Consider the following 13,609-nt stretch of genomic DNA (forward strand, 5'->3'; position numbering starts at 1 on the left):
AAACTTTTTCTGCCCTTTCGGATCTCGGGCATCATATGATGCGAGGTTGAGATGCTTTGGATACTTTTCAATTTTTTGAAAAAATCCTGACCTGCGGGTCACACTTTTTGCCTTCTTTTTCTCTCCTGAGCTGCACTCAGGTTTCTGCAGCTTGTTCAGACAGTTTTTCCCTACTTTTTCTCTCCTGAGCTGCACTCAGGTTTCTGCAGCTTGTTCAGAATCTAGAGCAGGGAAACAGGTTCCGTAAACTTTTTCTGCCCTTTCGGATCTCGGGCATCATATGACGCGAGTTTGAGACGCTTTGGATACTTTTCATTTTTTTGAAAAAATCCTGACCCGCGGGTCACACTTTTTGCCTTTTTTTTGTCTCCTGAGCTGCACTCAGGTTTCTGCAGCTTGTTCACAATCTAGAGCAGGGAAACAGGTTCTGCAAACGTTTTCTGCCCTTTTGGATCTTGGGCATCATATGACGCGAGTTTGAGACGCTTTGGATACTTTTCATTTTTTTGAAAAAATCCTGACCCGCGGGTCACACTTTTTGCCTTCTTTTTCTCTCCTGAGCTGCACTCAGGTTTCTGCAGCTTGTTCAGAATCTAGAGCAGGGAAACAGGTTCTGCAAACTTTTTCTCCCCTTTCGGATCTCGGGCATCATATGACGCGAGTTTGAGACGCTTTGGATACTTTTCATGTTTTTGAAAAAATCCTGACCCGCGGGTCACAGTTTTTGTCTTCTTTTTCTCTCCTGAGCTGCACTCAGGTTTCTGCAGCTTGTTCAGAATCTAGAGCAGGGAAACAGGTTCCGCAAACTTTTTCTGCCCTTTCGGATCTCGGGCACCATATGATGCAAGGTTGAGATGCTTTGGATACTTTTCATTTTTTTGAAAAAATCCTGACCCGCGGGTCACACTTTTTGCCTTCTTTTTCTCTCCTGAGCTGCACTCAGGTTTCTGCAGCTTGTTCAGAATCTAGAGCAGGGAAACAGGTCCCTTAAACTTTTTCTGCCCTTTCGGATCTCGGGCACCATATGACGGCAGTTTCAGATGCTTTGGATACTTTTCATTTTTTTGAAAAAATCCTGACCCGCGGGTCACAGTTTTTGTCTTCTTTATTTCTCCTGAGCTGCACTCAGGTTTCTGCAGCTTGTTCAGAATCTAGAGCAGGGAAACAGGTTCCGCAAACTTTTTCTGCCCTTTCGGATCTCGGGCATCATATGACGCGAGTTTGAGACGCTTTGGATACTTTTCATTTTTTTGAAAAAATCCTGACCCGTGGGTCAGAGTTTTTACCTTCTTTTTCTCTCCTGAGCTGCACTCAGGTTTCTGCAGCTTGTTCAGAATCTAGAGCAGGGAAACAGGTTCTGCAAACGTTTTCTGCCCTTTCGGATCTCGGGCATCATATGACGCGAGTTTGAGACGCTTTGGATACTTTTCATTTTTTTGAAAAAATCCTGACCCGCGGGTCACACTTTTTGCCTTCTTTTTGTCTCCTGAGCTGCACTCAGGTTTCTGCAGCTTGTTCACAATCTAGAGCAGGGAAACAGGTTCTGCAAACGTTTTCTGCCCTTTCGGATCTCGGGCATCATATGACGCGAGTTTGAGACGCTTTGGATACTTTTCATTTTTTTGAAAAAATCCTAACCCGCGGGTCACAGTTTTTGCCTTCTTTTTCTCTCCTGAGCTGCACTCAGGTTTCTGCAGCTTGTTCAGAATATAGAGCAGGGAAAATGGTTCCGTAAACTTTTTCTGCCCTTTCGGATCTCGGGCATCATATGATGCGAGGTTGAGATGCTTTGGATACTTTTCCTTTTTTTGAAAAAATCCTGACCTGCGGGTCACACTTTTTGCCTTCTTTTTCTCTCCTGAGCTGCACTCAGGTTTCTGCAGCTTGTTCACACAGTTTTTCCCTACTTTTTCTCTCCTGAGCTGCACTCAGGTTTCTGCAGCTTGTTCAGAATCTAGAGCAGGGAAACAGGTTCCGTAAACTTTTTCTGCCCTTTCGGATCTCGGGCATCATATGACGCGAGTTTGAGACGCTTTGGATACTTTTCATTTTTTTGAAAAAATCCTGACCCGCGGGTCACACTTTTTTCCTTCTTTTTGTCTCCTGAGCTGCACTCAGGTTTCTGCAGCTTCTTCACAATCTAGAGCAGGGAAACAGGTTCTGCAAACTTTTTCTGCCCTTTCGGATCTCGGGCATCATATGACGCGAGTTTGAGACGCTTTGGATACTTTTCATTTTTTTGAAAAAATCCTGACCCGCGGGTCACACTTTTTGCCTTCTTTCTCTCTCCTGAGCTGCACTCAGGTTTCTGCAGCTTGTTCAGAATCTAGAACAGGGAAACAGGTTCCGCAAACTTTTTCTGCCCTTTCGGATCTCGGGCATCATATGACGCGAGTTTGAGATGCTTTGGATACTTTTCATTTTTTTGAAAAAATCCTGACCTGCGGGTCACACTTTTTGCCTTCTTTTTCTCTCCTGAGCTGCACTCAGGTTTCTGCAGCTTGTTCAGACAGTTTTTCCCTACTTTTTCTCTCCTGAGCTGCACTCAGGTTTCTGCAGCTTGTTCAGAATCTAGAGCAGGGAAACAGGTTCTGCAAACGTTTTCTGCCCTTTCGGATCTCGGGCATCATATGACGCGAGTTTGAGACGCTTTGGATACTTTTCATTTTTTTGAAAAAATCCTGACCCGCGGGTCACACTTTTTGCCTTCTTTCTCTCTCCTGAGCTGCACTCAGGTTTCTGCAGCTTGTTCAGAATCTAGAGCAGGGAAACAGGTTCTGCAAACTTTTTCTGCCCTTTCGGATCTCGGGCATCATATGATGCCAGTTTCAGATGCTTTGGATACTTTTCATTTTTTTGAAAAAATCCTGACCCGCGGGTCACACTTTTTGCCTTCTTTTTCTCTCCTGAGCTGCACTCAGGTTTCTGCAGCTTGTTCAGACAGTTTTTCCCTACTTTTTCTCTCCTGAGCTGCACTCAGGTTTCTGCAGCTTGTTCAGAATCTAGAGCAGGGAAACAGGTTCCGCAAATTTTTTCTGCCCTTTCGGATCTCGGGCACCACATGACGCGAGTTTGAGACACTTTGGATCCTTTTCATTTTTTTGAAATATCCTGACCGTGGGTCACACTTTTTGTCTTCTTTTTTTCTCCAGAGCTGCACTCAGGTTTCTGCAGCTTGTTCAGAATCTAGAGCAGGGAAACAGGTCCCTTAAACTTTTTCTGCCCTTTCGGATCTCGGGCACCATATGACGGCAGTCTCAGATGCTTTGGATACTTTTCATTTTTTTGAAAAAATCCTGACCCGCGGGTCACAGTTTTTGTCTTCTTTATTTCTCCTGAGCTGCACTCAGGTTTCTGCAGCTTGTTCAGAATCTAGAGCAGGGAAACAGGTTCCGTAAACTTTTTCTGCCCTTTCGGATCTCGGGCATCATATGACGCGAGTTTGAGACGCTTTGGATACTTTTCATTTTTTTGAAAAAATCCTGACCCGCGGGTCACAGTTTCTGCCTTCTTTTTCTCTCCTGAGCTGCACTCAGGTTTCTGCAGCTTGTTCAGAATCTAGAGCAGGGAAACAGGTTCTGCAAACTTTTTCTGCCCTTTCGGATCTCGGGCATCACATGACGCAAGTTTGAGACGCTTTGAATACTTTTCATTTTTTTGAAAAAATCCTGACCCGCGCGTCACACTTTTTGCCTTCTTTTTCTCTCCTGAGCTGCACTCAGGTTTCTGCAGCTTGTTCAGAATCTAGAGCAGGGAAACAGGTTCCGCAAACTTTTTCTGCCCTTTCGGATCTCGGGCATCATATGACGCGAGTTTGAGACGCTTTGGATACTTTTCATTTTTTTGAAAAAATCCTGACCCGCGGGTCACAGTTTTTGCCTTCTTTTTCTCTCCTGAGCTGCACTCAGGTTTCTGCAGCTTGTTCAGACAGTTTTTCCCTACTTTTTCTCTCCTGAGCTGCACTCAGGTTTCTGCAGCTTGTTCAGAATCTAGAGCAGGGAAACAGGTTCCGCAAATATTTTCTGCCCTTTCGGATCTCGGGCATCACATGACGCGAGTTTGAGACACTTTGGATACTTTTCATTTTTTTGAAAAAATTCTGACCCTCGGGTCACAATTTTTGTCTTCTTTTTCTCTCCTGAGCTGCACTCAGGTTTCTGCAGCTTGTTCAGAATCTAGAGCAGGGAAACAGGTTCCGTAAACGTTTTCTGCCCTTTCGGATCTCGGGCATCATATGATGCGATGTTGAGATGCTTTGGATACTTTTCATTTTTTTGAAAAAATCCTGACCCGCGGATCACACTTTTTACCTTCTTTTTCTCTCCTGAGCTGCACTCAGGTTTCTGCAGCTTGTTCAGAATCTAGAGCAGGGAAACAGGTTCCGCAAACTTTTTCTGCCCTTTCGGATCTCGGGCATCATATGACGCGAGTTTGAGATGCTTTGGATACTTTTCTTTTTGAAAAAATCCTGACCCGCGGGTCACACTTTTTGCCTTCTTTTTCTCTCCTGAGCTGCACTCAGGTTTCTGCAGCTTGTTCAGACAGTTTTTCCCTACTTTTTCTCTCCTGAGCTGCACTCAGGTTTCTGCAGCTTGTTCAGAATCTAGAGCAGGGAAACAGGTTCCGCAAACTTTTTCTGCCCTTTCGGATCTCGGGCATCATATGACGCGAGTTTGAGACGCTTTGGATACTTTTCATTTTTTTGAAAAAATCCTGACCCGCGGGTCACAGTTTTTGCCTTCTTTTTCTCTCCTGAGCTGCACTCAGGTTTCTGCAGCTTGTTCAGAATCTAGAGCAGGGAAACAGGTTCCGCAAACTTTTTCTGCCCTTTCGGATCTCGGGCATCATATGACGCGAGTTTGAGATGCTTTGGATACTTTTCTTTTTGAAAAAATCCTGACCCGCGGGTCACACTTTTTGCCTTCTTTTTCTCTCCTGAGCTGCACTCAGGTTTCTGCAGCTTGTTCAGACAGTTTTTCCCTACTTTTTCTCTCCTGAGCTGCACTCAGGTTTCTGCAGCTTGTTCAGAATCTAGAGCAGGGAAACAGGTTCCGCAAATATTTTCTGCCCTTTCGGATCTCGGGCATCACATGACGCGAGTTTGAGACACTTTGGGTACTTTTCATTTTTTTGAAAAAATCCTGACCCTCGGGTCACAATTTTTGTCTTCTTTTTCTCTCCTGAGCTGCACTCAGGTTTCTGCAGCTTGTTCAGAATCTAGAGCAGGGAAACAGGTTCCGTAAACGTTTTCTGCCCTTTCGGATCTCGGGCATCATATGATGCGATGTTGAGATGCTTTGGATACTTTTCATTTTTTTGAAAAAATCCTGACCCGCGGATCACACTTTTTACCTTCTTTTTCTCTCCTGAGCTGCACTCAGGTTTCTACAGCTTGTTCAGAATCTAGAGCAGGGAAACAGGTTCTGCAAACGTTTTCTGCCCTTTCGGATCTCGGGCATCATATGACGCGAGTTTGAGACGCTTTGGATACTTTTCATTTTTTTGAAAAAATCCTGACCCGCGGGTCACACTTTTTGCCTTCTTTCTCTCTCCTGAGCTGCACTCAGGTTTCTGCAGCTTGTTCAGAATCTAGAGCAGGGAAACAGGTTCTGCAAACTTTTTCTGCCCTTTCGGATCTCGGGCATCATATGATGCCAGTTTCAGATGCTTTGGATACTTTTCATTTTTTTGAAAAAATCCTGACCCGCGGGTCACACTTTTTGCCTTCTTTTTCTCTCCTGAGCTGCACTCAGGTTTCTGCAGCTTGTTCAGACAGTTTTTCCCTACTTTTTCTCTCCTCAGCTGCACTCAGGTTTCTGCAGCTTGTTCAGAATCTAGAGCAGGGAAACAGGTTCCGCAAATTTTTTCTGCCCTTTCGGATCGCGGGCATCACATGACGCGAGTTTGAGACACTTTGGATCCTTTTCATTTTTTTGAAAAAATCCTGACCGTGGGTCACACTTTTTGTCTTCTTTTTCTCTCCTGAGCTGCACTCAGGTTTCTGCAGCTTGTTCAGAATCTAGAGCAGGGAAACAGGTCCCTTAAACTTTTTCTGCCCTTTCGGATCTCGGGCACCATATGACGGCAGTTTCAGATGCTTTGGATACTTTTCATTTTTTTGAAAAAATCCTGACCCGCGGGTCACAGTTTTTGTCTTCTTTATTTCTCCTGAGCTGCACTCAGGTTTCTGCAGCTTGTTCAGAATCTAGAGCAGGGAAACAGGTTCCGTAAACTTTTTCTGCCCTTTCGGATCGCGGGCATCATATGACGCGAGTTTGAGACGCTTTGGATACTTTTCATTTTTTTGAAAAAATCCTGACCCGCGGGTCACAGTTTCTGCCTTCTTTTTCTCTCCTGAGCTGCACTCAGGTTTCTGCAGCTTGTTCAGACAGTTTTTCCCTACTTTTTCTCTCCTGAGCTGCACTCAGGTTTCTGCAGCTTGTTCAGAATCTAGAGCAGGGAAACAGGTTCCGCAAACTTTTTCTGCCCTTTCGGATCTCGGGCATCATATGACGCGAGTTTGAGACGCTTTGGATACTTTTCATTTTTTTGAAAAAATCCTGACCCGCGGGTCACAGTTTTTGCCTTCTTTTTCTCTCCTGAGCTGCACTCAGGTTTCTGCAGCTTGTTCAGAATCTAGAGCAGGGAAACAGGTTCCGCAAACTTTTTCTGCCCTTTCGGATCTCGGGCATCATATGACGCGAGTTTGAGATGCTTTGGATACTTTTCTTTTTGAAAAAATCCTGACCCGCGGGTCACACTTTTTGCCTTCTTTTTCTCTCCTGAGCTGCACTCAGGTTTCTGCAGCTTGTTCAGACAGTTTTTCCCTACTTTTTCTCTCCTGAGCTGCACTCAGGTTTCTGCAGCTTGTTCAGAATCTAGAGCAGGGAAACAGGTTCCGCAAATATTTTCTGCCCTTTCGGATCTCGGGCATCACATGACGCGAGTTTGAGACACTTTGGGTACTTTTCATTTTTTTGAAAAAATCCTGACCCTCGGGTCACAATTTTTGTCTTCTTTTTCTCTCCTGAGCTGCACTCAGGTTTCTGCAGCTTGTTCAGAATCTAGAGCAGGGAAACAGGTTCCGTAAACGTTTTCTGCCCTTTCGGATCTCGGGCATCATATGATGCGATGTTGAGATGCTTTGGATACTTTTCATTTTTTTGAAAAAATCCTGACCCGCGGATCACACTTTTTACCTTCTTTTTCTCTCCTGAGCTGCACTCAGGTTTCTACAGCTTGTTCAGAATCTAGAGCAGGGAAACAGGTTCTGCAAACGTTTTCTGCCCTTTCGGATCTCGGGCATCATATGACGCGAGTTTGAGACGCTTTGGATACTTTTCATTTTTTTGAAAAAATCCTGACCCGCGGGTCACACTTTTTGCCTTCTTTCTCTCTCCTGAGCTGCACTCAGGTTTCTGCAGCTTGTTCAGAATCTAGAGCAGGGAAACAGGTTCTGCAAACTTTTTCTGCCCTTTCGGATCTCGGGCATCATATGATGCCAGTTTCAGATGCTTTGGATACTTTTCATTTTTTTGAAAAAATCCTGACCCGCGGGTCACACTTTTTGCCTTCTTTTTCTCTCCTGAGCTGCACTCAGGTTTCTGCAGCTTGTTCAGACAGTTTTTCCCTACTTTTTCTCTCCTCAGCTGCACTCAGGTTTCTGCAGCTTGTTCAGAATCTAGAGCAGGGAAACAGGTTCCGCAAATTTTTTCTGCCCTTTCGGATCTCGGGCATCACATGACGCGAGTTTGAGACACTTTGGATCCTTTTCATTTTTTTGAAAAAATCCTGACCGTGGGTCACACTTTTTGTCTTCTTTTTCTCTCCTGAGCTGCACTCAGGTTTCTGCAGCTTGTTCAGAATCTAGAGCAGGGAAACAGGTCCCTTAAACTTTTTCTGCCCTTTCGGATCTCGGGCACCATATGACGGCAGTTTCAGATGCTTTGGATACTTTTCATTTTTTTGAAAAAATCCTGACCCGCGCGTCACACTTTTTGCCTTCTTTTTCTCTCCTGAGCTGCACTCAGGTTTCTGCAGCTTGTTCACACAGTTTTTCCGTACTTTTTCTCTCCTGAGCTGCACTCAGGTTTCTGCAGCTTGTTCAGAATCTAGAGCAGGGAAACAGGTTCCGTAAACTTTTTCTGCCCTTTCGGATCTCGGGCATCATATGACGCGAGTTTGAGACGCTTTGGATACTTTTCATTTTTTTGAAAAAATCCTGACCCGCGGGTCACACTTTTTGCCTTCTTTCTCTCTCCTGAGCTGCACTCAGGTTTCTGCAGCTTGTTCAGAATCTAGAGCAGGGAAACAGGTTCCGCAAACTTTTTCTGCCCTTTCGGATCTCGGGCATCATATGACGCGAGTTTGAGATGCTTTGGATACTTTTCATTTTTTTGAAAAAATCCTGACCTGCGGGTCACACTTTTTGACTTCTTTTTCTCTCCTGAGCTGCACTCAGGTTTCTGCAGCTTGTTCAGACAGTTTTTCCCTACTTTTTCTCTCCTGAGCTGCACTCAGGTTTCTGCAGCTTGTTCAGAATCTAGAGCAGGGAAACAGTTCCACAAACTTTTTCTGCCCTTTCGGATCTCGGGCATCATATGACGCGAGTTTGAGATGCTTTGGATACTTTTCATTTTTTTGAAAAAATCCTGACCCGCGGGTCACACTTTTTGCCTTCTTTTTCTCTCCTGAGCTGCACTCAGGTTTCTGCAGCTTGTTCAGAATCTAGAGCAGGGAAACAGGTTCCGCAAACTTTTTCTGCCCTTTCGGATCTTGGGCATCATATGACGCGAGTTTGAGGCGCTTTGGATACTTTTCATTTTTTTGAAAAAATCCTGACCCGCGGGTCACACTTTTTGCCTTCTTTTTCTCTCCTGAGCTGCACTCAGGTTTCTGCAGCTTGTTCAGAATCTAGAGCAGGGAAACAGGTTCCGCAAACTTTTTCTGCCCTTTCGGATCTCGGGCATCATATGACGCGAGTTTGAGACGCTTTGGATACTTTTCATTTTTTTGAAAAAATCCTGACCTGCGGGTCACAGTTTTTGCCTTCTTTTTCTCTCCTGAGCTGCACTCAGGTTTCTGCAGCTTGTTCAGAATCTAGAGCAGGGAAACAGGTTCCGCAAACTTTTTCTGCCCTTTCGGATCTCGGGCATCATATGACGCGAGTTTGAGATGCTTTGGATACTTTTCATATTTTTGAAAAAATCCTGACCCCGCGGGTCACACTTTTTGCCTTCTTTTTCTCTCCTGAGCTGCACTCAGGTTTCTGCAGCTTGTTCAGAATCTAGAGCAGGGAAACAGGTTCCGTAAACTTTTTCTGCCCTTTCGGATCTCGGGCATCATATGATGCGAGGTTGAGATGCTTTGGATACTTTTCAATTTTTTGAAAAAATCCTGACCTGCGGGTCACACTTTTTGCCTTCTTTTTCTCTCCTGAGCTGCACTCAGGTTTCTGCAGCTTGTTCAGACAGTTTTTCCCTACTTTTTCTCTCCTGAGCTGCACTCAGGTTTCTGCAGCTTGTTCAGAATCTACAGCAGGGAAACAGGTTCCGTAAACTTTTTCTGCCCTTTCGGATCTCGGGCATCATATGACGCGAGTTTGAGACGCTTTGGATACTTTTCATTTTTTTGAAAAAATCCTGACCCGCGGGTCACACTTTTTGCCTTTTTTTTGTCTCCTGAGCTGCACTCAGGTTTCTGCAGCTTGTTCACAATCTAGAGCAGGGAAACAGGTTCTGCAAACGTTTTCTGCCCTTTCGGATCTTGGGCATCATATGACGCGAGTTTGAGACGCTTTGGATACTTTTCATTTTTTTGAAAAAATCCTGACCCGCGGGTCACACTTTTTGCCATCTTTTTCTCTCCTGAGCTGCACTCAGGTTTCTGCAGCTTGTTCAGAATCTAGAGCAGGGAAACAGGTTCTGCAAACTTTTTCTCCCCTTTCGGATCTCGGGCATCATATGACGCGAGTTTGAGACGCTTTGGATACTTTTCATGTTTTTGAAAAAATCCTGACCCGCGGGTCACAGTTTTTGTCTTCTTTTTCTCTCCTGAGCTGCACTCAGGTTTCTGCAGCTTGTTCAGAATCTAGAGCAGGGAAACAGGTTCCGCAAACTTTTTCTGCCCTTTCGGATCTCGGGCACCATATGATGCGAGGTTGAGATGCTTTGGATACTTTTCATTTTTTTGAAAATATCCTGACCCGCGGGTCACACTTTTTGCCTTCTTTTTCTCTCCTGAGCTGCACTCAGGTTTCTGCAGCTTGTTCAGAATCTAGAGCAGGGAAACAGGTCCCTTAAACTTTTTCTGCCCTTTCGGATCTCGGGCACCATATGACGGCAGTTTCAGATGCTTTGGATACTTTTCATTTTTTTGAAAAAATCCTGACCCGCGGGTCACAGTTTTTGTCTTCTTTATTTCTCCTGAGCTGCACTCAGGTTTCTGCAGCTTGTTCAGAATCTAGAGCAGGGAAACAGGTTCCGCAAACTTTTTCTGCCCTTTCGGATCTCGGGCATCATATGACACGAGTTTGAGACGCTTTGGATACTTTTTATTTTTTTGAAAAAATCCTGACCCGTGGGTCAGAGTTTTTACCTTCTTTTTCTCTCCTGAGCTGCACTCAGGTTTCTGCAGCTTGTTCAGAATCTAGAGCAGGGAAACAGGTTCTGCAAACGTTTTCTGCCCTTTCGGATCTCGGGCATCATATGACGCGAGTTTGAGACGCTTTGGATACTTTTCATTTTTTTGAAAAAATCCTGACCCGCGGGTCACACTTTTTGCCTTCTTTTTGTCTCCTGAGCTGCACTCAGGTTTCTGCAGCTTGTTCACAATCTAGAGCAGGGAAACAGGTTCTGCAAACGTTTTCTGCCCTTTCGGATCTCGGGCATCATATGACGCGAGTTTGAGACGCTTTGGATACTTTTCATTTTTTTGAAAAAAACCTAACCCGCGGGTAACAGTTTTTGCCTTCTTTTTCTCTCCTGAGCTGCACTCAGGTTTCTGCAGCTTGTTCAGAATATAGAGCAGGGAAAATGGTTCCGTAAACTTTTTCTGCCCTTTCGGATCTCGGGCATCATATGACGCGAGTTTGAGATGCTTTGGATACTTTTCATTTTTTTGAAAAAATCCTGACCTGCGGGTCACACTTTTTGCCTTCTTTTTCTCTCCTGAGCTGCACTCAGGTTTCTGCAGCTTGTTCAGACAGTTTTTCCCTACTTTTTCTCTCCTGAGCTGCACTCAGGTTTCTGCAGCTTGTTCAGAATCTAGAGCAGGGAAACAGGTTCCACAAACTTTTTCTGCCCTTTCGGATCTCGGGCATCATATGACGCGAGTTTGAGATGCTTTGGATACTTTTCATTTTTTTGAAAAAATCCTGACCCGCGGGTCACACTTTTTGCCTTCTTTTTCTCTCCTGAGCTGCACTCAGGTTTCTGCAGCTTGTTCAGAATCTAGAGCAGGGAAACAGGTTCTGCAAACGTTTTCTGCCCTTTCGGATCTCGGGCATCATATGACGCGAGTTTGAGACGCTTTGGATACTTTTCATTTTTTTGAAAAAATCCTGACCCGCGGGTCACACTTTTTGCCTTCTTTCTCTCTCCTGAGCTGCACTCAGGTTTCTGCAGCTTGTTCAGACAGTTTTTCCCTACTTTTTCTCTCCTGAGCTGCACTCAGGTTTCTGCAGCTTGTTCAGAATCTAGAGCAGGGAAACAGGTTCTGCAAACTTTTTCTGCCCTTTCAGATCTCGGGCATCACATGACGCAAGTTTGAGACGCTTTGGATACTTTTCATTTTTTTGAAAAAATCCTGACCCGCGCGTCACACTTTTTGCCTTCTTTTTCTCTCCTGAGCTGCACTCAGGTTTCTGCAGCTTGTTCACACAGTTTTTCCGTACTTTTTCTCTCCTGAGCTGCACTCAGGTTTCTGCAGCTTGTTCAGAATCTAGAGCAGGGAAACAGGTTCCGTAAACTTTTTCTGCCCTTTCGGATCTCGGGCATCATATGACGCGAGTTTGAGACGCTTTGGATACTTTTCATTTTTTTGAAAAAATCCTGACCCGCGGGTCACACTTTTTGCCTTCTTTTTGTCTCCTGAGCTGCACTCAGGTTTCTGCAGCTTGTTCACAATCTAGAGCAGGGAAACAGGTTCTGCAAACATTTTCTGCCCTTTCGGATCTCGGGCATCATATGACGCGAGTTTGAGACGCTTTGGATACTTTTCATTTTTTTGAAAAAATCCTGACCCGCGGGTCACACTTTTTGCCTTCTTTCTCTCTCCTGAGCTGCACTCAGGTTTCTGCAGCTTGTTCAGAATCTAGAGCAGGGAAACAGGTTCCGCAAACTTTTTCTGCCCTTTCGGATCTCGGGCATCATATGACGCGAGTTTGAGATGCTTTGGATACTTTTCATTTTTTTGAAAAAATCCTGACCTGCGGGTCACACTTTTTGACTTCTTTTTCTCTCCTGAGCTGCACTCAGGTTTCTGCAGCTTGTTCAGACAGTTTTTCCCTACTTTTTCTCTCCTGAGCTGCACTCAGGTTTCTGCAGCTTGTTCAGAATCTAGAGCAGGGAAACAGGTTCTGCAAACTTTTTCTGCCCTTTCAGATCTCGGGCATCACATGACGCAAGTTTGAGACGCTTTGGATACTTTTCATTTTTTTGAAAAAATCCTGACCCGCGCGTCACACTTTTTGCCTTCTTTTTCTCTCCTGAGCTGCACTCAGGTTTCTGCAGCTTGTTCACACAGTTTTTCCGTACTTTTTCTCTCCTGAGCTGCACTCAGGTTTCTGCAGCTTGTTCAGAATCTAGAGCAGGGAAACAGGTTCCGTAAACTTTTTCTGCCCTTTCGGATCTCGGGCATCATATGACGCGAGTTTGAGACGCTTTGGATACTTTTCATTTTTTTGAAAAAATCCTGACCCGCGGGTCACACTTTTTGCCTTCTTTTTGTCTCCTGAGCTGCACTCAGGTTTCTGCAGCTTGTTCACAATCTAGAGCAGGGAAACAGGTTCTGCAAACGTTTTCTGCCCTTTCGGATCTCGGGCATCATATGACGCGAGTTTGAGACGCTTTGGATACTTTTCATTTTTTTGAAAAAATCCTGACCCGCGGGTCACACTTTTTGCCTTCTTTCTCTCTCCTGAGCTGCACTCAGGTTTCTGCAGCTTGTTCAGAATCTAGAGCAGGGAAACAGGTTCCGCAAACTTTTTCTGCCCTTTCGGATCTCGGGCATCATATGACGCGAGTTTGAGATGCTTTGGATACTTTTCATTTTTTTGAAAAAATCCTGACCTGCGGGTCACACTTTTTGACTTCTTTTTCTCTCCTGAGCTGCACTCAGGTTTCTGCAGCTTGTTCAGACAGTTTTTCCCTACTTTTTCTCTCCTGAGCTGCACTCAGGTTTCTGCAGCTTGTTCAGAATCTAGAGCAGGGAAACAGTTCCACAAACTTTTTCTGCCCTTTCGGATCTCGGGCATCATATGACGCGAGTTTGAGATGCTTTGGATACTTTTCATTTTTTTGAAAAAATCCTGACCCGCGGGTCACACTTTTTGCCTTCTTTTTCTCTCCTGAGCTGCACTCAGGTTTCTGCAGCTTGTTCAGATTCTAGA

The sequence above is a fragment of the Rhineura floridana genome, chromosome 2 (assembly GCF_030035675.1).
Source record: "Rhineura floridana isolate rRhiFlo1 chromosome 2, rRhiFlo1.hap2, whole genome shotgun sequence".
NCBI lineage: Eukaryota > Metazoa > Chordata > Lepidosauria > Squamata > Rhineuridae > Rhineura > Rhineura floridana.